The following is a 25,559-nucleotide window of genomic DNA, read 5'->3' on the forward strand; positions in this document are numbered from 1 at the left end:
CCAAACAAGGGAAGAAATCAATCAGGTTCCAAAAAGAAAAGGATTTTATTAAAAGAAAGAAAAAAAGTAACACCATCTCTGTAACACCAGGATGGAAAAATTTACAAGGTCTAACTTAAACCTGGAGAGACTTCCCCCGCCTCCTTTCTCAGAATAATCAAAGTAACAGCAAACAGAAATAAAGAGGTTTCTCCAGCAAACACAATTGAAAATGTAGAAATTAATTATAAGACTAAACCGACTTTCTAATACTCACTATACTGAATAGAAGAAAATACTTCAGAGAACTTGGAGAGCCTGGAAATATGTCTGGCCCCTCTTAGATCCGAAGAGAGAACAAAGACCCAAACAAAGGACACAGACAAAGATTTCCCTCCACAGAGATTTGAAATTATCTTGAACACCTGACCAGAGGACCAATCAAGGGACATCAGGTTACTGAGCTTGTTAACCCTTTACAGGTAAAAGAGACCTTAACCCTTAACTATCTGTTTATGACACCCCATTTTTAAAACCACCTGTGGTCTGGAAATGGCAAAGGAGCTGGATGAAGCAGGGTCTGTCCTTCAAAATCCTGGAGATCACGATTCCATATTCCTGTTGTAATGGGGGTATAGCTCAGTAACAGTGTTTGATTGCAGATCAAGTGGTCCTTTGTTCAAACCCAGGTGCCCTCTGAAAAAAAAATTCATTTCCATTATGTTCAGGAGCTCCACCATACGAGGATGCTTGAAATGAATGTGAACACTCAACATTTTGCTGTCCAAATGCATAAAAACCTAGCAAACCTGTCCATCAGCTGAAATCAGTTCCAATCCTCTAAGTGTCTAGTTTATGTTTTCATCAATTAAACAAAAGTATCATTCCCTGAAGCAGAGCACAACTTTGAAATACAGGCAGCATAGAGCTGTCGTGGAAAAATATTCATAATGTCAACTACAAAAAAATGATACACATCTAGAGATAGCATCATTATAATCAGCCAATCAAAAGCTCTCCATAGACCCCTTACACAACCACTTCTCTGTAATATTGGCTGCAAATATAGAACAGTGGTCACAATGGTGATCTATACAGTTACAGATTATGTCAATAACGTCACAGGAGGTGACACAGCATCAGTGAGACTGATACTGGAATAGCCTCCAGTTTTGGTGTCCTCATTTGAAAAAGATGTTGTGAAATTGGAGCTGGGGCAGCAAAGAGCCACCTAATGTTCTGAGGACTGGAAAAAATACCTTCTGGTGAGCTATTGAAAGAGCTCAACCTGATTAGCTTATCAAAAGAAGATTGAAAGGTGACTTAATTGAAGTGCCTTAATGGAGAGAAAAGATTGGGTATTTAAGGGCTCTTTAATGTAGCAGAGATAGGCATAACAAGACCCAATGGCTGGAAGGTGAAGAGAGCCAAATTCATATTACAACTAAGGCACAAAAATTCAACAGCGAGGATGATTCACCACAAGAACAAGCTACCAGGAAAGTGGTGGATTCTCCATCTCCTGATATCATTTCATGAAGACTAGATGCCTTTCTGGAATGTGTTTGCCTCAAAAGTAGCTATTGTGTCATACATGAGGCCTGTGATATGCAGGAGGTCAGATTAGATGCTCTAATGGTCTCTTCTGGCCATAAAGTCGACTAATTTCTGAAAAACTGAGTGCAGCATTGGGAGCAGCGTCTGATGTTTCCCTGTCTAGCCAGCTTGCTGCCTAGAATGAATGGTCCTCGAGTGGGGTGATCCCCAGGGAGTAGCTCAAACCTGCAAAGTGCCTAGGCAGGGGCAGGACATTGGCACAGCAAGGGAGGGGTGTGGCAGTGACATCACAAAGGCCTTTTGCAGGACCTGAGACTATTGGTCAGAGGTGGTGACCTCACAGAGAGATGCTGACATCAGGGAGGCAGGACAGGGGTGAGGGAAACGTCAGAGACCCCTGTGGTTTTGCTTCAGCAAGTCTCCTTCTCCAGGTCTCTCTTTGAGGACTGAGAGAGTATTCGGGTTCACGGACGTGAACACCAGGAGGAACCTCTTTCGAGTTTTCTCCTTCTCTTTTAGTGATTTTACTAGAAAACAGCCGTCCCTGTTTAGAAGGTAAGAGCCTCCTGGAGGTTTGAAACCTGTTCAGTCTGATCCATCTGGTGAGAGTTGAATTCTAGGCATGGAAAACACGAGCTTAAGGAGGCAGAACTTTATTCTGCACCTGGGATTTTGTGTCTTAGAATCACTGGGGACATTAGGGTTTGTCCTTTTTGCTTCCCCTCTTCCTCCCTCCTCTTTTTCTTTTGCTTCCTTTGTCCTTTTACCTGTTCCTCCCAACACCAGGAGGGTGTGGGTGTGTGTGTTGCAGGAGTGCTCTGCAGTTCCCACTGTGGGAGCTCCATCCAAAAATATGGGGCTGAAATAGTGCTCAGGCAGTGATCACCACCAGTGACCTGGGCCATCCTTTGGGCTCTCTGGTGCCTCCCATCCTCAGTCTCTACCCTGATTGGCTGAGCAGGGGGTTATTGACAGGGAGGAGACTCAGGTCCTTGTTGGTCTGTTTTAAGAACAAGTAAATAAGTCAGAACCAGTTCTATGTTTGATGAATTCTGCTGCTTCTCTGCATTAATGGTCTCTGAGCAGTTCATGATTCTCTCTAACATTGCAGTTCTCCTCACATGCTGAATAATTACTGTGCACTGTTGTTGGTCTGGAGCTCATCTGAGAGCACTTTATTCAGGTCATTCAATGTCTGAAATTCAAGATCTGATGGTTAGTTTGAAAAATCAGGGCTCTTGCGTCCTATTCCCAACTCTGCCACTGGCTGGTTGTGTGACCTAAGACAAGTCAATTCTCCTTTCTCAGCCTTAGCTTCTCCCTCTTTCAAGTAGGGATAATAATGATCCGCTCCTACCTACCTCACAGTGCGTGGAGGCAGGGCCGGCTCTAGGATTTTTGCTGCCGCAAGCAAAAAAAATTTTGGCTGCCCCCACCTCAGCCCTGGGGTCCCCCTCACACCCTCCTGCTGACCGAGCCCTGGGCTCTCCCCCCCCACCCACACACCCCGTGCCAACAACATAGATTTGGTTCTCCCCAGTCCGCCCAGGCTGAGCTGCTCCTGTTTATACTCCCTCTCCAGTCGGAGCATGCCCAGACAGGGTGAGGGGGTGTGGCCTCTTCAGCCCACATGGCGCAGTTAACCCTAGCAGTGCCAGGTCAGGGTTGATACACCTCATCACAGACAGCATTTCCCAAGTGTTGCGATTAGCTAGGACAGGGGTCGGCAACCTTTACTATCAAAAGAGCCATTTTGCCCCCTCTTCCACTAAAGAAAAATAGTCTGGAGCCGCAAAACATAACACTGCTTATAAACTTTTAAAAGTTTTAATCTTTTTTTAATTTTACCTGTTACAACAACAGAATACAACAAACAGAAGTGCAGTGTGCATGTGTAGGCCTACTTTGAAATAAATTAAACACTGAACTATGCAGGCCTTTTTGAGTCCTTCCCGCATTTGTGTAAAATTAAAATAAAACGTAGCCCACTTTAATATAAAAAAACATATAGTTGCAGCTTAGCAGTTTAAAAAAAGTAAACATAAAATTAGGAACGTTTTTTGACAAGTCCATTTCAGTGTGCTCTCATCCTCTTCAGGTTTCTTTCTCGGCCAGCAATCAACCGAAGCACCTGAACATACAATAAAAAACTACATCAGCTCCGGGTCTGAAATAAATGTTTTTTTTCTGAATAATAATAGCCTATTAAATGCTAGTGTTTTCACCTGTTTAATGTGACTTCTGTTTCTGAAGCTCGATGCTGATCTTCCCTATGTCGGGGCTGTAAGATGTGACTTTGATCTTCACACAGGACTGTAGGCTCTCATTTGTGAGGCAGGAGCGATATTTGGACTTTATGAAGTTCATGCTCGAGAAAACTTGCTCGCATAAGTATGTTGAGCCAAAGATGGACAGGACTCCAAATGCATACTTTTTCATGTTCATATACGTATCGGGAATGGCACTCCATGTTTCAAAAACAAGTTTGTCGGGTTTGGGGAGGTTTTCAATATCATTCCATTTGTGCTCTTTAGCGAGAGTGGCCTTCTGACGGGCGACTTCTTCGACATCCGCTGTCAGGCTTTTGAACTTGGACACCCATAAGTCTTTATCCGCTATGTCGGCCAGTTCAATTTCAAGATCGGGCTGACTTATCCCTGTGAATGCGGATATGTTCAGCAGGGATGGGTCGATGTCCAGTGGTGTGACAGGGAAGGACAGAGTGTTTTTTTCCTTTCTGAACTTGCTGAATCTTTCTCCAAATGCAGCTTGCATTGCCATAATTGCACGGTGTAAATAATCACAATTTATGTGATTGTTCTCTTCTTTGAACTCTCTCAGGAGGAAGTGAGAGAGCGTACCTCTCTGTACATCTCTGGCAAACACTGTCATCTTGCGCTCAAACGCCAGAACATCCTCCAGCAACTGCAGGGCCGTGCTTCCCTTTCCCTGGAGATTTTTATTCAGCGTGTTTAAATGACTTGTCATATCCACCATGAAATAAAACTTTTCCAGCCAATCGAGGTTTCCCAGTTCGGGATAGCTGAGGCCTTTGCTTTCCAAGAAGGTTTTCACATGTTCCAGACAAGCAGCGAAGCGTTTCAGCACGTCTCCCCTTGACAGTCACCGAACTCTGTTGTGCAGCAGGAGATCCAAATATGCGCTCTCGACTTCATCTAACCATGAACAAAACTGTTGGCGGTTTAACCCGTTTGCAATTATTTTGTTCACTATCTTAATAATGAGGTTCATCACTTCCACACATTCAGGGGGGAATGTTTGAGCGCACAGTGCTTCTTGGTGCAAGATGCAGTGAAACGTCATCAGCTCTCGATCCAGCGACTTTTGAAGTAAATTCACAAAGCCCTTCTGTGTTCCTCTCATACTGGGTGCACCATCAGTAGACACTGACACCAGGTGAATGGTGTTTATTCCTTTGGCTTTTAGACAACTCAAAACAGCCTCACAAATGTCCTGTCCCCACGTTTGGCCCTTTAGCAGTATGAGTTCAATCAGTTCTTCCTGCGGCCCATCAGAGTTCACATATCTGCATAACAGTGCTGTCTGCTCAATATCGTTTACATCACTTGACTCATCACAGGCAATTGAATATGCTTGAGCTGAATTGATGTCATCAATTTGCTTACTGGTGATTGTTGCCATTTTAATGGTCCTGTCCTTGACGGTCTTTGCAGAGAGAGGCATTTCTTTAATTTTCTGAATAATTTCCTGTTTGTTTTTGAATTCGGAGAATAGATGCTCTGATATTTTTATGAACGATTTTTTCATGTATTCTCCGTCTGTGAACGGCTTCCTCCTTACGATCTCATGAGCTGCCACAAAACTAGCAGCTGTAGTTGAGTTTGGAGAGTTGATCCACTTCTTGAAAGTATGTTTGCTCTGCTCAACTTTCCGTAGTAGTTCCGAAATCACTCTCTTTCACCCATCTTCAGTTGGGTACTTCTCAGAAAATGCTGAGTACTTGTTTTGAAAATGTCTTTCAACGTTACATTTTTTGTTGTTTGCAAATTTCTCGCCACATATCAAGCACACAGGTAAGCCAGCGTCGTTGGCAGTGAAGGCAAAGGAATCTGTCCATGCAGAATTAAACTCTCTATTTTCTTCTGAGATTTTTCTTTTTGGGGATGTATTCATGGTTAGCTTACCGCGGGGGTCGCACACTCAAGAAGCCACCTGCAGGTAAAGGCGAGGGCTATAGACGTGGATGTGACACATATTTTAATTGACAAATTATAAAAACTTTTTAAAAATTCGATGTTAAAGTATCACCTCGAACTCCAAGATAACTGTGCAACAAAATAAACAAAAATAAAATATATAAATAAAAATTAAATTAATAAATAACCGTTATTCTTTTTTTTTTCTTTTGTCAAGGCCGAAGGGAGCCACAACAAGGAGGCTGAAGAGCCGCATGCGGCTCCGGAGCCGCAGGTTGCAGACCCCTGAGCTAGGAGATCTCTTCAGGAGTAACCTCCTGTAGGGACTGGGTCACAAATACCTTGGGAACCAAATACCTGGGCGTTTTCCTAGTTCTGAATCACTTGCTGTGGAATTCTATCCCTGGATCATCTGAGACAACATTGACTTAAACAACTGAACTACCCTGTGACCATGTGCACTTACTTCGGTCAGTTGCACCCATTTGGGGTCTGCTGCTGTTCACCTTTTCAGACTGGAGATTTAAACATACCACTGTTTCTTTGATAATATGTTCAACAGCTTGGAGTATTCTCTCCTGTTGACTGAACTGTATTTTAATTTTCTCCATGTCATCATGCAGGGATAGGGTGGGAAAACAAACCTGAAGTAAAAAAATGGTAATTGATCTGAAATTTCCCCAAAAATCTGAGCTACATTCTGTCAAACAAAAGTAACATGCAGTTATATGACCAAGGAGCCTTCATGAAAGATAGAAAACCCATATCACAGAGAGGTAGAAGACACTTTCATTTTAATTTAAAGTGAAATTCCAGACTAGGTTACATCTGATGTCTCAGAATCAGGATGTGAGATTCTCCCATGATCCGCTGAAACCTGCTTCACCCAGCGGTTTATCATGCATCCGACGAAGTGGGTATTCACCCACGAAAGCTCATGCTCCAAAAGTCTGATAGTCTATAAGGTGCCACAGGATTCTTTGCTGCTTTTACAGATCCAGACTAACACGGCTCCCCCTCCGATACCTTTCTCATTAGTGTTATTTACAGGAGGTTTAGCACCTTCATAACGGGAGAAAAAACAGCCGACCTTCCCAGAAGCAGCTTTGCCATTGAGGGAAAAGGGGATTTGAATGGTGCTTGGGATCCATTTGAAATCCCCTTCCAAGTCTGACACTTTCATCTCCTGCCAGACTGACTCTGATTTAGGATCAAAGACGTGTACAAGCACCATTCCCAAGCATGAACAGCCAAGAACATGACCCCACCAGACACGTTGGGAAGCGAAGGAATACGAAGGGGTGAACTGTGCATGGCTCAGGCACAAGGTAACAGTTCTGGGGTGATGGGGAAGGATGGAATGTCTGAGTCGCCCCATCTCCTTCCAGTGTCACAGAGCCTAAAATGACCCTTATTTCCCTGACACTGCTCCAGCTCTTCTTCATATTTAAATATATTTTAAATGAGAAAAAAGTCAACAAAATAACTGCTGTTCTGCACAATCCAGGGTAATGTGAGAACAACTGGGAATGAGACAAACTCTCCTCAAAGAGGAACTTGACGTCTCTAACAATAACTTTGCACTGGGAGGAGGAGTACAAATGTGAATCTCCAGGTTTGTTTAGACAAGGAAATGTGATGGTGATTAGGTCAGATCAGGAGGAAATATGCTAGATAACCCCACTGACTATCCATAGCCCATGTCTTTACTGCAAGAATAGCTGTCTTATTACATCAGGAAAGTGAACTCAAGCTAGCTAACTCCACGGCAACCACAGTGATGAGACCCAGGTAGATTTTATCTCAACGTAGCTGGTTTAAGACACCCCCCATCTCCCCCATCTGGGGTGATGACATTCCTGGTAGAAAAGACACCCACTCCCATGACTCGCAGGACAATGTAGTTGATACAAAGGACCACAGGATCCACCCCAAAGATGGGCGAGCTTCAAAAGTGGGCAACTCATGTGTGGGAGCTGAGGGACTACAATGTGCAAAAGATGCAAACAGCCTTAACACTCACTACTGTCAACAGAATTAAAGAAAAAATCTCCTGACAGCTCTAGAGAAGGTTTTTATGAAGTTTATCTCCTTTACGGATTCTCTGATGTTTAGAAAGGCCTGAACTATGAGTAAAGCTTTTCCCACACTCGCAGCATTCATATGGTCTCTCTCCGGTGTGGACTCTGTAATGTGTAACAAGGGTTGAGCTCCGAGAGAAGCTTTTCCCGCACTCACTGCATTCATAGGGTCTCTCTCCTGTGTGGACTCTCTGGTGAGAGATAAGAGAGAAGAGGTGAGTGAAACTTTTCCTGCACTCACTGCATTCATAGGGTCTCTCTCCTGTGTGGATCCTCTGATGCACAGTAAGGTGTGAGCTCCGAGAGAAGCTTTTTCCACACTTGCAACATTCATAGGGTCTCTCTCCTGTGTGGACTCTCTGGTGAGAGATAAGGGAGGAGAATTGACTGAAACTTTTCCCGCACTCACGGCATTCATAAGGTCTCTCTCCTGTGTGGATCCTCTGATGCACAGTAAGGTTTGAACTCCGAGAGAAGCTTTTTCCACACTCGCAACATTCGTAGGGTTTCTCTCCCGTGTGCGTTGTCTGATGAGAGATAAGGGCTGATCTCTGAGTGAAGCTTTTCCTGCACTTGCAGCATTCGTAGGGTCGCTCTTCTGTGTGGATTCTCTGATGAGAGTTAAGGGTATATCTCTGAGTGAAGCTTTTCCCGCACTCACAGCATTCATAGGGTCTTTCTCCTCTGTGTATTCGCTGATGCCTACTAAGGGCTGAGGTATGATTGAAGCTTTTCCCACACTCACAGCATTCGTAGGGTCTCTCTTTCGTGTGGATTATCTCATGTCGAATAAGGGTTGAGCGGTAATGGAAGTTTTTCCCACACTCACTACACGTATTCTCTCGCTTTTCTGTGAGGATTTTCTCCTGGGACGTAGTTTCCTTGAGGTCCCTGTGAGTTCCCTGACAATCAATGGGTTCATCCACTCTCTCCTCTGAGTGGTTTCCCTGCTCTCTCTGGTCTGGGGTAATTTTCACCAGCTTTTCCCTGCTCATGGGGGCTGGACACGCTCCCTTTGGCTCTTCGCAGTAATTCCCCATGCGCTTCGGTGAGCTCAGCATCTTCCTGGTGAGGATTCTGCTCTCCCTCACCACCCCATCACCTGCTAGAAGAGAGGAGAAATCTCAGAATTGGGGATGGAAAGGCAGAGAACAAACCCAAGTAAGTGCTGGAGAGACAGAAAATAAAAATCGGGGACTGAACTCCCCCTAACTCTTCCCCACAGGGGACAGTGGAGGGGATCAATTCTGCTCCCCACCCAGGACTGGCCTTTAGAGGGGGCCGTACGGGTGCCCCACCCAAGGGGGTGCCGGGCGCAGGGTTTGGATTCCCACCTGACCTGCTGCTGAGAGGCTCGCTGGGCTGATGAAAGCGGCACAGGGAGGCAGATAAGCAGCTGCGTGGGGGAGTGGGATAGACCTGAGCTGCGGGGGGAAATTGGATGACCAGCCGTCAGAGCCAGGTGACTGCTCTGGAGCAGAGGGGCCCCTCTCCGCCCTGCTCCACGTGTGCAGCTGCTGCTGTTCCTGTCCCCCACCCCCCTGTTCACCCCCGGAGTCGCCCCATCCACCCCCCGACTGGGAGCATCCTCCTGACTGCTCTGCAGGGGGCAGGTGCTGATTGATGGCGGGGTGATCCCCTCCCCCCAACCCAGGTACCCGATTTCCACTGAGCTGGGGTGACGGGACGGGGGAATCTGCGTGTGCTGCTGCCTCTCTGGGGCCAGAGCTGCTGGCAGCTGCTTGTGTCTGAACAAGCCTAGTTCAGGCTCCTGACCCTGAGAACTTTCTTAAAGAGACAGCGCGCTCACTCACTCAGGCACATACTACCTTCTCTCTCTCACACACACACACACACACCAGGGCTCCCTGCATCCAGGTCATTTCCCCACCTGGGCTGTGCTGAGACATCAGGAGCAGCTGCTCTCCTGCCCTCCCCTTACACAGCCTGCAGGGAAGGTGACCTGGGTGCAGGAAGCCCTGACATCGCTCCTTGCTCCCCTCTCCCAGCCCCCCAGGGCTGTGTGGGGCGGAGGAGCAGCAGTCCAGTGGGGGAGCGAGCAGCAATGCCAGCTGCTTTGTGCATCCAGGTCAGGTTCCCCACTTGGGTGCAGAAGGGGGATGCCGGGGTTAGAGGCAAAGGGGGCACAGTGCAGGGGTTGAGGGCACAAGAGAGTGGTGCAGGGGGTAGCAGTGAAGGGCTGCATAGAACCATAAAATATCAGGGTTGGAAGGGACCTCAGGATGTATCTAGTCCACCCTCCTGCTCAAAGTAGGACCAATTCCCAACTAAATCATCCCAGCCAGGGCTTTGTCAAGCCTGACCTTAAAAACCTCTAAGGAAGGAGACTCCACCTCCCTAGGGAACCCATTCCAGTGCTTCACCACTCTCCTAGTGCAATAGTTTTTACTAGTATCCAACCTAGTCCTCCCCCACGGCAACTTGAGGTCATTACTCCTTGTTCTGTCATCTGCTACCACTGAGAACAGTCTAGATCCATCCTCTTTGGAACCCTCCTTTAGGCAGTTGAAAGCAGCGATCAAATCCCCCCTCAGTCTTCTCTTCTGCAGACTAAACAATCCCAGTTCCCTCAGCCTCTCCTCATAAGTCATGTGCTCCAGCCCACTAATCATTTTTTGTTGCCCTCTGCCGGACTCTTTCCAATTTTTCCACATCCTTCTTGTAGTGTGGGGCCCAAAACTGGATACAGTACTCCAGATGAGGCCTCACCAATGTCGAATAGAGGGGAACTATCTGCTGGCAATGCCCCTATTTACAGCCAAAATGCCGTTAGCCTTCTTGGCAACAAGGGCACACTGTTGACTCATAGCCAGCTTCTCATCCACTGTAACCCCAGGTCCTTTTCTGCAGAACTGCTTCCTAGCCATTCGGTCCCTAGTCTGTAACAGTGAATGGGATTCTTCTGTCCTAAGTGCTGGACTCTGCACTTGTCCTTCTGTAGAAGCAGCAAAGAATCCTGTGGCACCTTATAGACTAACAGACGTTTTGCAGCATGAGCTTTCGTGGGTGAATACCCACTTCTTCGGATGCTTGTGCCACAGGATTCTTTGCTGCAGCAAAGAATCCTATGGCACCTTATAGACTAACAGACGTTTTGCAGCATGAGCTTGTGGGTGAATACCCACTTCTTCGGATGCTTGCATCCAAAGAAGTGGGTATTCACCCACGAAAGCTCATGCTGCAAAACGTCTGTTAGTCTATAAGGTGCCACAGGATTCTTTGCTGCTTCCACTTGTCCTTGTTGAACCTCATCAGGTTTCTTTTGGCCCAATCCTCTAATTTGTCTAGGCCCCTCTGTATCCTATCCCTACCCTCCAGCGTATCTACCACTCTTCCCAGTTTAGTGTCATCTGCAAACTTGCTGAGGGTGCAGTCCACGCCATCCTCCAGATCATTAATGATTGCGGCACAGGAGTGGGGTTCAAGGGCGCTGGGGTTAGGTGGCACAGTGCAGGGGTTAGCAGCTCAGGAGGGGGCAGGTGTTGGGGTGCACGAGGAGGGCAGAGGTTAGGAATGAAGGGGTGTAGGGATTAGGGGGTGCAGGAGGGAGCAGGCATTTGGGGCAAAGGGACACAGTGCAGAGGTTGGGGGGAAGGGAACGTGGGTTGCCTAGGGAGCCCATGGGAGCCAGGGGCACCAAAATGCAAGTTTGCCCAGGTTGCCATTTCCCCAAGGCCGGCCCTGCCCACATCCCATCCAAACACTCAGTAGGAAGGGAGGGAGCTCCAGCCAAGGTGTCAATCATCATCTGTAGGAAGCCCGGAGTGAGATCTGCTGGGGACTGTCCTGAGCTCACAGAGTCTGTGTGGGGAATCCCAGCGGGTTCTCTCAGGCACTTACAGTTTCTGGGTTGGTTTAATGTTTCCTCACCTGTGCAGGGACTTCCCAGGATCTTGCTTTCCACTGAACCAGGGAGATCCAGAACCCACGGCTCTTCCCCTCCTTCCAGCTGGAAGATCACAGAGGGTTGGGAAACTGGAAACCCTGCTCAAGGGAAAGAAAACAAAGGAGATCAGGGGAATTCATAGGCCATTTATCATCATAAAAACATTCTATTAGTTTAACCCCAGTCCATTTTAAACAATAAAATCGCAGGGCCAACTCCCCAGGTGCTCGAAGGTGCAGAACACTCTGCTTAGGAGGGATTTAACTATCCCCATCTTTGCTGGGAACACACACAGCCAGACACTCGTTATCAAAGAGGCTCCTAAAAAACAGAGACTGGAACTGCATTTCCCAGAAAGTGATGACTCCAGACAGAGGGTAAGTGTCCCTGGCACTGCTTCTTGCTGACAGACAGGTCCAGAGCCAAAGAGACAGTCCAGGGGAAGCTGGGAACAGGAAGCATGGGCTGGAGGGGTTCAGTGGAGTAAGGACCAGGAAGGGCAGGGATATCACTGAAGGCAGGATCTCAGCAGCATTAGATGTCAGGAAAGCACATCCTGCGGCATTAGGGAACCTAGTGAGTCAGGTATAAAGGGAGGAGCATAAAAAACACTGTGTGGAGAAAGCTGGCAAATTAGATGGTGTAGTTGAAGAGCCACAGACCAATTCTTCTGCCAAAGGAGAATGTGAAAAATAAGAATCAGGCCACGTGACTTCAGGAGGGACAAATTCGAAGATCCAAAGAACATGCAGAGAAGAGAGACGGCGGCTCTTGCAGGTGGGGATGGAAAAGGAAGAGTCTCCGTGGTTCATGGAGCCAATTAGTTCGTTTATCATTCATTGATCATTGTTATGGTGATCTCATATGTTATTTCAGATGTAGTCACTGTGTACGCAATAGATTTAAGTTGTAGGTATAGACAGAAGTAAGACAGGTAGAGCCCTGCATGGATACAAAATTTATATCCGCATCCGATCCGCAAAAATGGTCCATGGATCTCTGCAGATTTTCAGGGCTCTAGGAACAAAATTTGTACCTGCAGCCGATTCACAAAAAAGGTCCGAATTCTCCACCAGGAGACGTGATCAAAGCGAAGGGCTAAGGCAATGAATCCTAAAATCTTCTAATATAGGCTGGAAGGGACCTCAAGGAGTCATCTACTCCATTCCCATCGCCCTGCGGCAGGATCAGGTGTAAATATGCCAGAAGTTTGTCTGACCTGTTCTTAAAACCCTCCTGGGACAAGAATTCCACAACCTCTCTTTGTAATCCATTTCAGCACTTCCCTATCCTTATCGCTGGAAAGGGTTTTGTATTACCCACCCTCAACCTCCCTTGCAGCAGATCAAGCCAATTACTTCTCCTCCTACCTTCAGTGGACGTGACGAACAGTTAATCACTGCTCTCTTATAACAACCCTTGACATATTTGAAGACTGTTCTCAGTTCCCCACTCACTCTTTTCTCAAAATTAAACATGCCCAGTTCTTTCAACCTTCCCTCATAAGTCATGTTCGAGGACCAGGAGGGCGCTTTTTCCTTCTGAATGGAGATGCGCAAGGTGAGGTCAGAGAAAAGGATGTTGGAGTAACTGAGACAGGAGAGGATGACTAAGAGCTCTAGCTGTGCGGATGGATAGGAAAGGCCAATTGTTAAGGATGTTACGCAAAAAGAAAATGCAAGGTGTAGGCACAGCCTGGATAGGAGGCCCCAGAGGGAGCTCCGTCTGCACAGTTATGGGCCTGAGTGACCGGCAGCACAATGGTGCTTTCTGCGGCGGTAGAGAAAGAAGGTGGGGGGAGGGCTTGGGGGAAATATTAAGAGCTTTGCTTCAGCTGTTGATCTTTAGCTGATGGCTAGACATCAGTGAGGAGATGAGAGAGAGAGAAGGGCCGAGATTTCAGTTGCGACAGAAGGAGACAGGCCAGGAGCAGAGAGGCAGAACTGTGAGTTAGGAGCACAGAGATGGTAGTTGAACGTGTGTGTGCGGATGAGATTCCCCAGAAATAAGGTGCAGAGGAAGAAAAGAAGAGGCCCAAGGACAGAGCCCCGTGGAACCCAAACAGAAGGCTGGAATGGGGGTCAGCCGGCTCATTCTAAAGACACTCTAATGCAGCGACTGGAGGAGGAGAAGGATGTGACTCATCATGGACCTCTTGATGCCACCTGGCAGAGGGCACAGGGTGCCTAATGTTTTTCTGGGATCCCATGGACCAGGCACACACATATTCGTTCACCCAAAGGTGGCGTGTCAGGTGTCTGTCGAGGAACTAGTTAGGTAGGTCTTAGGTAGCTCTTAAAAGCTTTGCCAGTCCAGCTCTATTGTTTAAGGCTGTGAAAAAGTGCACACACACATGCGCACACACGCACACCATCCAACATGGCTCTGCTGGCCAAAGCTCAATTACAGACACAGCTATAGCGGCAAAAGCATCCATTTTTTAAAACAGGAAACTAAATGCTCATAAGCTACATTAATGCAGAGTTAAGGTTGCCCAGTGCTGTCTCCTGCCTTGCACCATATGGACGGTGAGTAAACTTAAACCTCTGCAGACCAGGAAATGAAAAGTTAATGTAAACTTTCCCCCAACCCTTAACCCTGTAGCTGGCCAGAACCAGTGAGAATGGTTCTGTGTGGGCCGTGCGAATCCCACATTTATCTGCATGCCTCCAGCTGTGTGCACTGGGCCAGCTGTAGCTGTGACTGGCTGATGGAGGGATTGGTTGCAGCAGCTGGGCAGAGCTGTGCCTGTGCTATGCAGAGAGGTGCATGTGAAACTTGGGGGTCAACTCTGCCTCATTTCCGTGCTGAGCGTTGTAGGCTTTGTCAGCAAAGGTGCCCAAGGGTGTGTTCTTGCCATGGGGGTTGTCAGCACCCTGGTGGCGTATGTTCGAGTGATCTGTGGGGCTTAGTGAGGGGTAAGTGAAGGCAGTGACTCAAAAGGAAAACTCAGGTTGAGGGCAAGGGGGTAGTAACACTGTACAAGTCTCAGATGGCCTGGGTGCAGGAGGTTCAGTACTGGAGAGCAGGCCGTGAGGAGGAAGTTGCTGTTTGCTATGATGGAGTTGAACCCGAATATTATCTTAGCAAAGAGAAGAGCATATTAGACATTCTGCTGTACTGCTCTGTTCCCAGAGCGCTCTGCAACAGGGGAGGGGAGAGGGCTAGTGTGGGTGTCTCTGGCATGTCGGGGTAATGCTGAAACAGGGCAGAGCAGAGGTGGAATTGTGGGAGTGGCATGAACCTTAACTCTGCGTTTCCCCTTCTAAAAACCGAGGGAACAGGAATCCTTACCCAGCGAGGTCACATTCTCACAGTTCTCCTGCATGACCTCCCTGTAGAGGGCTCTCTGAGTGGGGTCCAGCCGAGCCCCTCTTCCCTGGTGAAATACACAGCCACCTCCTCGAAGGTCACCGGCCCCTGAAAGAGCAAGAGCCCAAAACTCAGTACCTGCTGCCCCACTCACAGCCCCACTATTCATGGAGGAAAGGAGCCAATCAAATGGAAGCTCTGAGAGAGTCAGCAGAGTCCTATCCCCACACTGCTGAGAGCAGCCAGGAGACATCTGGGTGAGGGGATGAAGTGAGAGCCCCTCGTCTCTCCCAGCAGATCCACCACAGACCTATTCGCCAGAGGCTGATACAGGAGATGGAGCCCCCAGTAGGGTCCAGGCACAGCCCCATGGTGGGGAACCCTAACACCCTCCCCACTGCCAGCAGCTGGATGTGAGGGGCCGGGACATCTTCCCTACACCTCCCTGCTGGGTGCCCCCTTTCCATGTCACACCAGCCCCTGGCTAGCAGGCTGAGGGTTCAGCACTGGAAACCTGGTCAGCTTTCCCAGCCCTGCCCAGGGAGTTGCTTTGTCTGTTTCCTGTTTCACAAATTAGGGAATTTTCTCCCCCAACACCCAAGTGTTTGTTCTGAGGATCTAGGCCCATGTTAACATAAGAACATAAGAACGGCTGTACCGGGTCAGACCAAAGGTCCATCTAGCCCAGTATCTGTCTACCGACAGTGGCCAATGCCAGGTGCCCCTGAGGGAGTGAACCTAACAGGCAATGATCAAGTGATCTCTCTCCTGCCATCCATCTCCATCCTCTGACGAACAGAGGCTAGGGGCACCATTCTTACCCATCCTAGCTAATAGCCATTTATGGACTTAGCCACCATGAATTTATCCAGTCCCCTTTTAAACATTGTTATAGTCCTAGCCTTCACAACCTCCTCAGGTAAGGAGTTCCACAAGTTGACTGTGCGCTGTGTGAAAAAGAACTTCCTTTTATTTGTTTTAAACCTGCTGCCTATTAATTTCATTTGGTAACCCCTAGTTCTTGGATTATGGGAATAAGTAAATAACTTTTCCTTATCCACTTTCTCCACATCACTCATGATTTTGTAGACCTCTATCATATCCTTAGTCTTCTCTTTCTAAACCCCTAATCATTTTAGTTGCCCTTCTCTGAACCTTTTCTAGTGCTAGAATATCTTTTTTGAGGTGAGGAGACCACATCTGTATACAGTATTCGAGATGTGGGTGTACCATGGATTTATATAAGGGCAATAAAATATTCTCTGTCTTATTTTCTCTCCCCTTTTTAATGATTCCTAACATCCTGTTTGCTTTTTTGACCGCCTCTGCACACTGCGTGGACATCTTCAGAGAACTATCCACGATGACTCCGAGATCTTTTTCCTGACTCGTTGTAGCTAAATTAGCCCCCATAATGTTGTATGTATAGTTGGGGTTATTTTTTCCCAATGTGCATTACTTTACATTTATCCACATTAAATTTCATTTGCCATTTTGTTGCCCAATCACTTAGTTTTGTGAGACCTTTTGAAGTTCTTCACAATCTGCTTTGGTCTTAACTATCTTGAGCAGTTTAGTATCATCTGCAAACTTTGCCACCTCACTGTTTACCCCTTTCTCCAGATCATTTATGAATAAACTGAATAGGATTGGTCCCAGGACAAGTTCCAGCAGGTTTGTCACACTCTGTCCCCACTCCCTATCCTCACCCAGACCTAACTCCCCAGAAGTTGCCACCTCTTCAGTATTTCCTGCCTCTCTCCCTCCAGCAGGAACCCACCAGCAACCCCCCAATAACCCCTACCTGAGCTGGCTCCACTGCAGCCATTTCTCCTGTCCCATGGGAGGCTGGGATGAGCTGGAGCGAGAGGTGGGCGTCATTCTGCAGCCTGGCAGGGCGAGAAGGGCAGTTGTGGAGGTTTCAGAACAGGCTTCAGTTCATTTCAAATCACGATTCCCCCAGGCCCTTTCCCTGCAGACAGAGATTGTAGATTCTGCCAGGCTGGGAACATGCTCAGTCCCCACAGTGCAGCACAGACCTGGCCCCTGGCCCCTCCTGTCCCCCTTGTGCTCCCCCCAGCAGCAGTAACAAACCAAGACATTTTGAAGCCCTCCCAGCAACAGGGTGTGAATCAAACCCTGGACCAGACCAGACCCAAAGGAGCCCCCTTGGGGGTCCTGACCCTGCCCCAGGGCAGCGCACTCCTGCCGCAGGGGAACAGGGAGAGTCCGGGGCTGGTTCTTCCTCTCTCTGCTCCTCACCTCGGTCACAGGGCAGTGACCTGGGCAGGGACGCTGCAGTGACTGTGCGGGGTCAGAGATCTGGGAACCTACCCCCTCTAATTTCCCCTCACACCCTCCCATCCCCTCCCCACTTCCCTAGCGCCCTGCCCAGGGCTGGGAGCCGGGTCACCGCCCCGTTCCCGGGGCTCCCCGCGGCTGCCCTGCCCGCCCGTGCGGGGAAGGGGGCACCGGGCAGGGGACCCGCTTCACCCCGGTACCGGGCACAGCAGAGCCGGGGGCGGCTCAGACTCGCTGCGGGAAGGATCCTCCCGGCCTCAGCGCTGCAGCAGCTCTGGGCCCCCGGGGGCAGCGATGGGGGGGGGCACCGCGCAGAGCCGGGACCTGCCCCGACCCCCGGGCTCCGTCACCGGGAGCCTCAGCAGAGCCCGGGGTGGTTACTAGCCGGAGAAGCCCCCGCCACCGCCGGGCCCAGAGGGGTTAATGCCGGGCTCCCCGCACAGACCCCGCTGGGGAAGCAGCAGCTGCTCAGCTCCCAGCTCCCGCTGGAGGCAGCAGCGTCTGGTCTCTCAGGAGCTGCCGGGGGCTGATGGTCCCGGTTCTTTGTTCTCCGGCTCCTGCCTCCTCCCTCCTGGCGCCTCCCCCCCTCCCAGCTGCCCCAGCCCCCGTGCCCCGCAACCCCACTCCCAGCTGCCCCAGCCCCTCCCTGTGCCCCGCAACCCCGCTCCCAGCTGCCCCAGCCCCTCCCTGTGCCCTGCAACCCCGCTCCCAGCTGCCCCAGCCCCTCCTGTGCCCTGCAACCCCTTCCCAGCTGCCCCAGCCCCTCCCCGTGCCCCTGCAACCCTCCCCGTTCCCAGCTGCCCCAGCCCCTCCCGTGCCCCGCAAGCCCCCGCTCCCAGCTGCCCCAGCCCCTCCCCGTGCCCCGCAAGCCCCCGCTCCCAGCTGGCCCAGCCCCTCCCCATGCCCCGCAACCCCGTTCCTAGCTGCCCCAGCCCTCCCCTCCCCGTGCCCCGCAACCCCGTGCCCCGCAACCCCGTTCCCAGCTGCCCCAGCCCCTCCCGTGCCCCGCAACCCCGCTCCCAGCTGCCCCAGCCCCTCCCGTGCCCCGCAAGCCCCCGCTCCCAGCTGCCCCAGCCCCTCCCGTGCCCCGCAACCTCCCCGCTCCCAGCTGCCCCAGCCCCTCCCCATGCCCCGCAACCCCTGCTCCCAGCTGCCCCAGCCCCTCCCGTGTCCCGCAACCTCCCCGCTCCCAGCTGCCCCAGCCCCTCCCGTGCCCCGCAACCCCGCTCCCAGCTGCCCCAGCCCCTCCCGTGCCCCGCAACCCCGCTCCCAGCTGCCCCAGCCCCTCCCGTGCCCCGCAAACCCCGCTCCCAGCTGCCCCAGCCCCTCCCGTGCCCCGCAAACCCCCGCTCCCAGCTGCCCCAGCCCCTCCCGTGCCCCGCCAAACCCCGCCCCCGCTCCCAGCTGCCCCAGCCCCTCCCGTGCCCCGCCAACCCCCGCTCCCAGCTGCCCCAGCCCTCCCCGTGCCCCGCCAAACCCCGCTCCCAGCTGCCCCAGCCCCTCCCCGTGCCCCGCAACCCCGCTCCCAGCTGCCCCAGCCCCTCCCCGTGCCCCGCAACCCCGCTCCCAGCTGCCCCAGCCCCTCCCCGTGCCCCGCAAACCCCGCTCCCAGCTGCCCCAGCCCCTCCCCGTGCCCCGCAACCCCGCCCCGCTCCCAGCTGCCCCAGCCCCTCCCGTGCCCCGCAACCCCCGCTCCCAGCTGCCCCAGCCCCTCCCCGTGCCCCGCAAACCCCGCTCCCAGCTGCCCCAGCCCCCGTGCCCCGCAAACCCCCGCTCCCAGCTGCCCCAGCCCCTCCCTGGTAACTGGTTCTGACTTATTTCCTTGGTCCTGAAAGAGAACAACAAGGACCTGAGTCTCCTCCCTGTCAATAACCCCCTGCTCAGCCAATCAGGGGAGAGACTGAGGACAGGAGGCTGAGGGTTCTCACCAGAGAGCCCAAAGGATGGCCCAGGTCACTGGTGGGGATCACTGCCCGAGCTCTATTTCAGCCCCACATTTTTGGGTGGACCTCCCACAGTGGGAGCTGCAGAGCACTCCCCCGCAACACACACACACACACACACACACACACACACACACACACACACCCCTCCTGGTGTTGGGAGGGGAACAGGTAAAAGGACAAAGGAAGCAAGAGAAAAAGAGGAGGGAGGAAGAGGTGAAGCAAAAAGAACAAACCCCAATGTCCCCAGTGATTCTAAGGGACAAAATCCCAGGTGCAGAATAAAATTCTGCCTCCTTAAGCTCGTGTTTTCCATGCCTAGAATTCAACTGTCACCAGATGGATCAGACTGAACAGGTTTCAAACCTCCAGGAGGCTCTTACCTTCTAAATAGGGACGGCTGTTTTCTAGTAAAATCACTGAAAGGGAAGGAGAAAACTCGAAAGAGGTTCCTCTGGCGCTCACGTCCGTGAACCCGAATACTCTCTCAGTCCTCAGAGAGAGACCTGGAGAAGGAGACTTGCTGAAGCAAAGCCACAGGGGTCTCTGAGGTTTCCCTGGCCCCTCGCCCCTGTCCTGCCTGGCTGATGTCAGCATCTCTCTGTGAGGTCACCACCTCCCCACCACCTCGGACCAATAGGCTGAGGTCCTGTCAAAGGCCTTTGTGATGTCACTGCCACACCTGCCCCCTTGCTGTGCCAATGTCCTGCCCCTGGCCAGGCACTTTGGAGGTTTGAGCTACTCCCTGTGGATCACCCCACTCAAGGAGCGTTCGTTCTAGGCAGCAAGCCGGCTAGACAGGAAAACATCAGACGCTGCTCCCAGTGCTACACTCGGTTTTTCAGAAATTAGTCGACTTTATGGCCAGAAGAGACCATTAGAGCATCTAATCTGACCCCCTGCGTATCACAGGCCTCCTGTATGACACAATAGCTACTTTGGGGGCAAACACATTCCAGAAAGGCATCTTGTCTTCATAAAATGACATCAGGAGATGGAGAATCCACCACTTTCCTTGGTAGCTTGTTCTTGTGGTGAATCATCCTCGCTGTTGAATTTTTGTGCCTTAGTTGTAATATGAATTTATCTGTCTTCACCTTCTAGCCATTGGGTCTTATGCCTTTCTCTGCTAGATTAAAGAGCCCTTAAATACCCAATCTTTTCTCTCCATTAAGGCACTTCAATGAAGTCACCTTTCAATCTTCTTTTGATAAGCTAATCAGGTTGAGCTCTTTCAATAGCTCACTAGAAGGTATTTTTTCCAGTCCTCAGAACATTAGGTGTCTCTTTGCTGCCCAAGCTCCAATTTCACAACATCTTTTCAAACGAGGACACCAAAACTGGAGGCAGTATTCCAGTATCAGTCTCGCTGATGCTGTGTCACCTCCTGTGAAGTTATTGATATAATCTGTAACTGTATAGATCACCATTGTGACCACCAATATTTGCAGCCAATATTACAGAGAAGTGGTCGTGTAAGGGGTCTATGGAGAGGTTCTGACTGGCAGATTATAATGATGCTATCTCTAGATGTGTATCGTTTTTTGTAGTTGACGTTATGAATATTGGCTCTATGCTGCCTGTATTTCAAACTTGTGCTCTGCTTCAGGGAATGATACCTTTGTTTAATTGATGAAAACATAAACTAGACACTTAGAGGATTGGAACTGATTTCAGCTGATGGACAGGTTTGCTAGGTTTTTATGCATTTGGACAGTGAAATGTTGAGTGTTCACATTCATTTCAAGCATCCTTGTACGGTGGAGCTCCTGAACATAATGGAGAATAGAAATGAATTTTTTTTTCAAGAGGGCACCTGGGTTTGAACCAAGGACCACTTGATCTGCAATCAAACACTCTACCCCTGAGCTATGCCCCCATTACAACAGGAGTATGGAATCGTGATCTCCAGGACTTTGAAGGACAGACCCTGCTTCATCGAGCTCCTTTGCCATTCCCAGACCACAGGTGGTTTTAAAAATGGGGTTTGATTAAACTTCTTAAATGTGGTAAACACCACAGCTTGCACACCCACCGATATAGCTTCTCCCCATGACAGAGCTGCCACCTCCTGGGGAAGTGGATTGACTACACCAACAGGAAAGCTCCCCCCCCCTCCCTCAGCATGGAGCAGTGGTTCTCAAGCTGTGGATCAGGAAAGCAAAGTGGGTCGTGACCCTGTTTTAATGGGGTCACCAGGGCTGGTATTAGACTTGTTGGGTCCTGGGGCTGAAGCCAAAAGTCTGAGCCCCCCCACTCAGGGCTGAATCCCTCAGGCTTTGGTTTTGCCCTCCCCCCACTGGGGCTCAGTCTTTGGCACCCCCCCCCCGAGTGGAGGGGCTTGGTCCCTCTTTCCAGAGCTATGTATTAAGTTATTTTGGCAGAAGGAGGTTGCAGTGAAAGGACGTTTGAGAAACCCTGGCATAGAGCATCTCCATTACTGAGCTGCAGCAGCATAGACTCACTGTTTGAAATATTGACCTGGCCTTAGCCTCTGAATATGTCTAGGCTTGGCTCCCTGTGGCACTGTTGTGATCAGACCCTGAAAGTACAGCCATGGAGACACCACACGCCAGCCTTGTCTAGCTGGCAAGGATCAAACCTTCACAGAAAGGCCCCCATGGTGTGTTAGCCCAGCTACCTAAGGCCTCAGCCACAACCACTTAACACAGGGGCCTTTCTACACTCTGGTTCTGTTCTCACTGAAGGGTCATTACAAATTGTTTGCTCAGACCCGCTTCCCCAGCACACTCACTGCTGTGCAGCTCTGTACGTGTGGCCATGGCTGAACAGCCAGAGTTCCTGCCCATTTCCCCAGTGGCTGGAGCATGGCTAGAGTGTGTTTGTGGTTAATGATGTTGCTGTAGATTGTTCATTCCCTGCCTTGGCAATTCAGACACAGTCCCTTTTCCCGTTGTATTGCCAGCACCTCTGGGAGTCCAATAACAGAGGCAGGTTTTCTCTGGGCACTGAGATTTTTGAGGGCGTTGGTGGCTCCATTCTTTCCTCAACCTGGAGAAACTCAGCTTTTTATTCCATCCTTGATGGCTCATGGAATAACAAAAGCAGCATGAAGAGGAGAGTGAATATCTCACTGCCAGGGGGAAGGTGGATGCATCCCCTCTGTCTGACCATTGCCATTGCAGGAGAGAAGGTTTCAGTGGAATCGAATGCCCTGGCTCAGACAATAGACACAGGGAGGTTTTGCTGTTCATGGATCTGTGCAAAGGAAATTGTGTGTCTGTGTGAAAATGAGGAGGAATATTAAATGCCCACGTGGTGGTGCCTAAGGCAAAAGGGAATCCTAGAGGATTAGAACAGGATAAGTTCTCAGGCAACATGTTTCTTACTTTGCCCATCTGTTGTTTTTGATTATCATCGATGGAAAGATTTTGCCATTTGGGTTCTGTGTTTACACAGAAATTGACATTTACCAACAAATACATAATTCTTCCAAGCCTGCCTAGTCTGCTGGTGGTGAGTTTAGAGGGACACACTCACTCTTCCCACCACTCATGCCAGGCCTGTGCTCTCCAGAATGTCAACTTCCCACAGAGCTGGGATCCTTCCCTCATCTCCCCACAGACCACTGCCCCACCCCCACTTCTGGGGTCCCCTCCCAACACTGTCCAACTCCCCTGCTGGCAGGATCCCTTCCCATTCCTTTCATTTCTGGCCTCCCCTCTGAGCAAAAGCTCTGCATTGTTCCCACAATGGGAATGGAACCCAGGCTGCCTGGGTGAAAACCAGGGGTCCAAATCACAAGACCATATGGACCTTGTATAGGCAATAGCACCTTTACACATTCACACCCAATAATTCAAAGTAGCCATTCAAAAAAACTTAAAAAACAGACTTCAAAGAGAAATTGCAGAGTTACAATTGATTTGCAAACTTAACTCCATTAATTTGAGCTTCAATAAGGACTGGGAGTAGCTGGCTCACGACAAAAACAATTTTCCCTCTCTTGGTATTGACACCTCCCCATCAATTATGGGGAGAGGACCACATCCACCCTGACTGAATTAGCCTTCAACACTGGTTCTCCCCTTGCACGGTAACTCCTGTCACTTCATGTTCCAATCTATATTTATGCCTCTATCTGCAATTTTCACTCCATGCATCTGAAGAAGTGGGCTTTTTACCCATGAACGCTTATGCCCAAATAAATCTGTTACTCCTTAAGGTGACACCGGACTCCTCATTGCTTTTAATTCTAAGCTGATCTTAACCCTTTCAGTACCCTTACAAACTCAGATGCTTCTCACCACAGGCTGGCTGGTGGCTTTTCAGCCAGGCTCTCCCCTTTCATCAGCGCTTCAGTTGCTTGGTGTGGGGGTGGCTGTAGATGTAGGTGACAGAGAGAGATAAAGCCTGGCGAATGTCTCTCCTTTTATCATGTCCTTTCTTCCCTCATGGCTTTGCCCCCCCCCTCAGAGTCAGCTGAGCATCACTGCGTCTCTCCAAGCAAGTCTGAGCAATTCCCCTGGGGTGTCCTCATGCAGGTGAGTCATTGCATTGTAGGTCCCTTGCTGGACAATGGCTGTCGATGGGTTGTTTGACACCCTGTCTGGGTGTTGGTTACTTTCCTTGCTGTTGCCACTGGGGAGCTAATATTTGGCTGACTCCCCCACCTTGCAGCACAGTGACAACCACACTGCACAATTCTCATAACTTCATATGCATGAATGATCTACATCTATGGGTAGAGAAATGACTTTCAGCAGATCATATACTTTCCCTGATACCTTACAAGTCATGCTCTATATGTAAGATCACGATGATATGAAAATGAGGATTATGGGGGTTATAGCCGCTCCCCCAAAGGTATAGAATGTCACACTGAGATTCTATGTTCATTTGTTCTGTAACAGCATTACAGAGATCCAGTGACTGACCAATGGCATTTCCAAGTGCTAAAATAGCAAGCGATGTCGGTCTCTCATTGGCCATCAGCGACTGAAGATGTGGTTTAATGAGCCGGAGCTTCAAGGTGAGGGTGGCTCTGTGCACTGCCTTCCGTTGCGCTGCTGGGCCCCAAGTCCCTGGTGGCCAATATGTGACGCTGGGAGAAGAGAGTGGGGTGGCAAGTGGTGGCAGGACTTTTGCCACCAGGGTCTAGCTGCCCAACTTCCTCCTGGTACTGCTGGCCCCTCGTCGCCTTCAGGTAACCCAGGAACTAAGGCAGGAATAGGGCGAGGAAGCAAGTAAAGCCGAGCAAGGAAGGCAAAAGTGAATCTTGTCTTCATGGGCCGCTCGCAATGACGTCCTTTTTCTGTGCCACAGCTGACAACAACATCCCAGACAGAAAAGCAGGAGGCCAAAAAGAAACCGAGCAGCTGCTGAAGTAGTTCAGTTGGGAGCGTACTAGACTAACAGGCTCTTCTGTCCCCCTGTGTGCACGGGTGGGATGTTTTCTGAAAGTGCAGCAGTTCCTTTAACTGCCACAAGTCCCTCATTTCAGGCTATGCAGCAGGAAAAGGCAGCATGGGCTTCTGCACCGAGTTGGCCCACCTGACCTTTCATTCTTCTCTTGCTCTTTGTCAGCAAGGGGAAGAAAAAGAAGCTCTCCCTCAAGCTGGAGTCACAAGGGCGACGTAAGGACGACTTCCTGAGTCCCAGCTCCAGTGCTCTGCTCTGCCAGCTGACCCATCGAAGGGCTGCCACCACTTTCTCCAGGTTTGTCCATCGGTCTATGCCAGGGTGAGCAACAGCCAAGCAGATGGAGTTTCTGTAGTGTAGTGGTTATCACATTTGCCTAACACGCAAAAGGTCCCTGGTGCAGAAACATGCTGGCGTCCTTTTCCCAGATCCCCTTGCTGTTCAGGAGGGCCTCCTCCTTCTCCTATTGGCCTGTCCCTGGGATAACTCCAACCCCTCCATGACAGAGGGTGCTGACAGCAGTGGAGAAAGCACCTTGGCATCAGGCTGGAGAACCTAGAGGAGTGCGGCGTGTCACCTTTTGGAGGCTTGTGGCTTGGCCTCCTCTGCTGTTGGAGGTTGGCCAGTGGAGGCCGGCGCTTCCTGCTGGCCTCCTCTGCGTGACTTGCCAAAGGAGGAAGTGAGGCAGGAATGGGGGAAAAGAGGAAAGTCGAGCTGAGGAAGGCAGGGCAGAAAGTAAGCACCTCAGTGCGGCTAAGTGGGGTTAGTAGAGCGTCACCATTCGTTCTGCAAAGCCGGGGGAGGTGCGGTTGGCTGCTGGGAGGCAGAATCATGTGCCTGCCTCTTGGCTTCCCAGGGGTGGCTCCTTGCAGCCCAGGAGAAGAGGGGTTCTGGGGGGAAGGAAAAGCAGCAATGGCGA

At 50.3% G+C, this 25,559-nt stretch overlaps 1 non-coding gene and 1 pseudogene across 1 annotated transcript; both read right to left on the reverse strand.

The window, feature by feature from the left end:
* LOC120381919 overlaps window positions 1-8,397 on the reverse strand; it is a 480,690-nt pseudogene extending 472,293 nt beyond the window's left edge.
* A 12,668-nt stretch (window positions 8,398-21,065) lies between these two features.
* Window positions 21,066-21,137, reverse strand: TRNAC-GCA. Its single transcript has one exon. It is a non-coding gene; the product is annotated as a tRNA-Cys (tRNA).
* Window positions 21,138-25,559: the final 4,422 nt, after the last annotated feature.

Source organism: Mauremys reevesii, linkage group 14 (assembly GCF_016161935.1).
Source record: "Mauremys reevesii isolate NIE-2019 linkage group 14, ASM1616193v1, whole genome shotgun sequence".
NCBI classification, from domain to species: domain Eukaryota; kingdom Metazoa; phylum Chordata; order Testudines; family Geoemydidae; genus Mauremys; species Mauremys reevesii.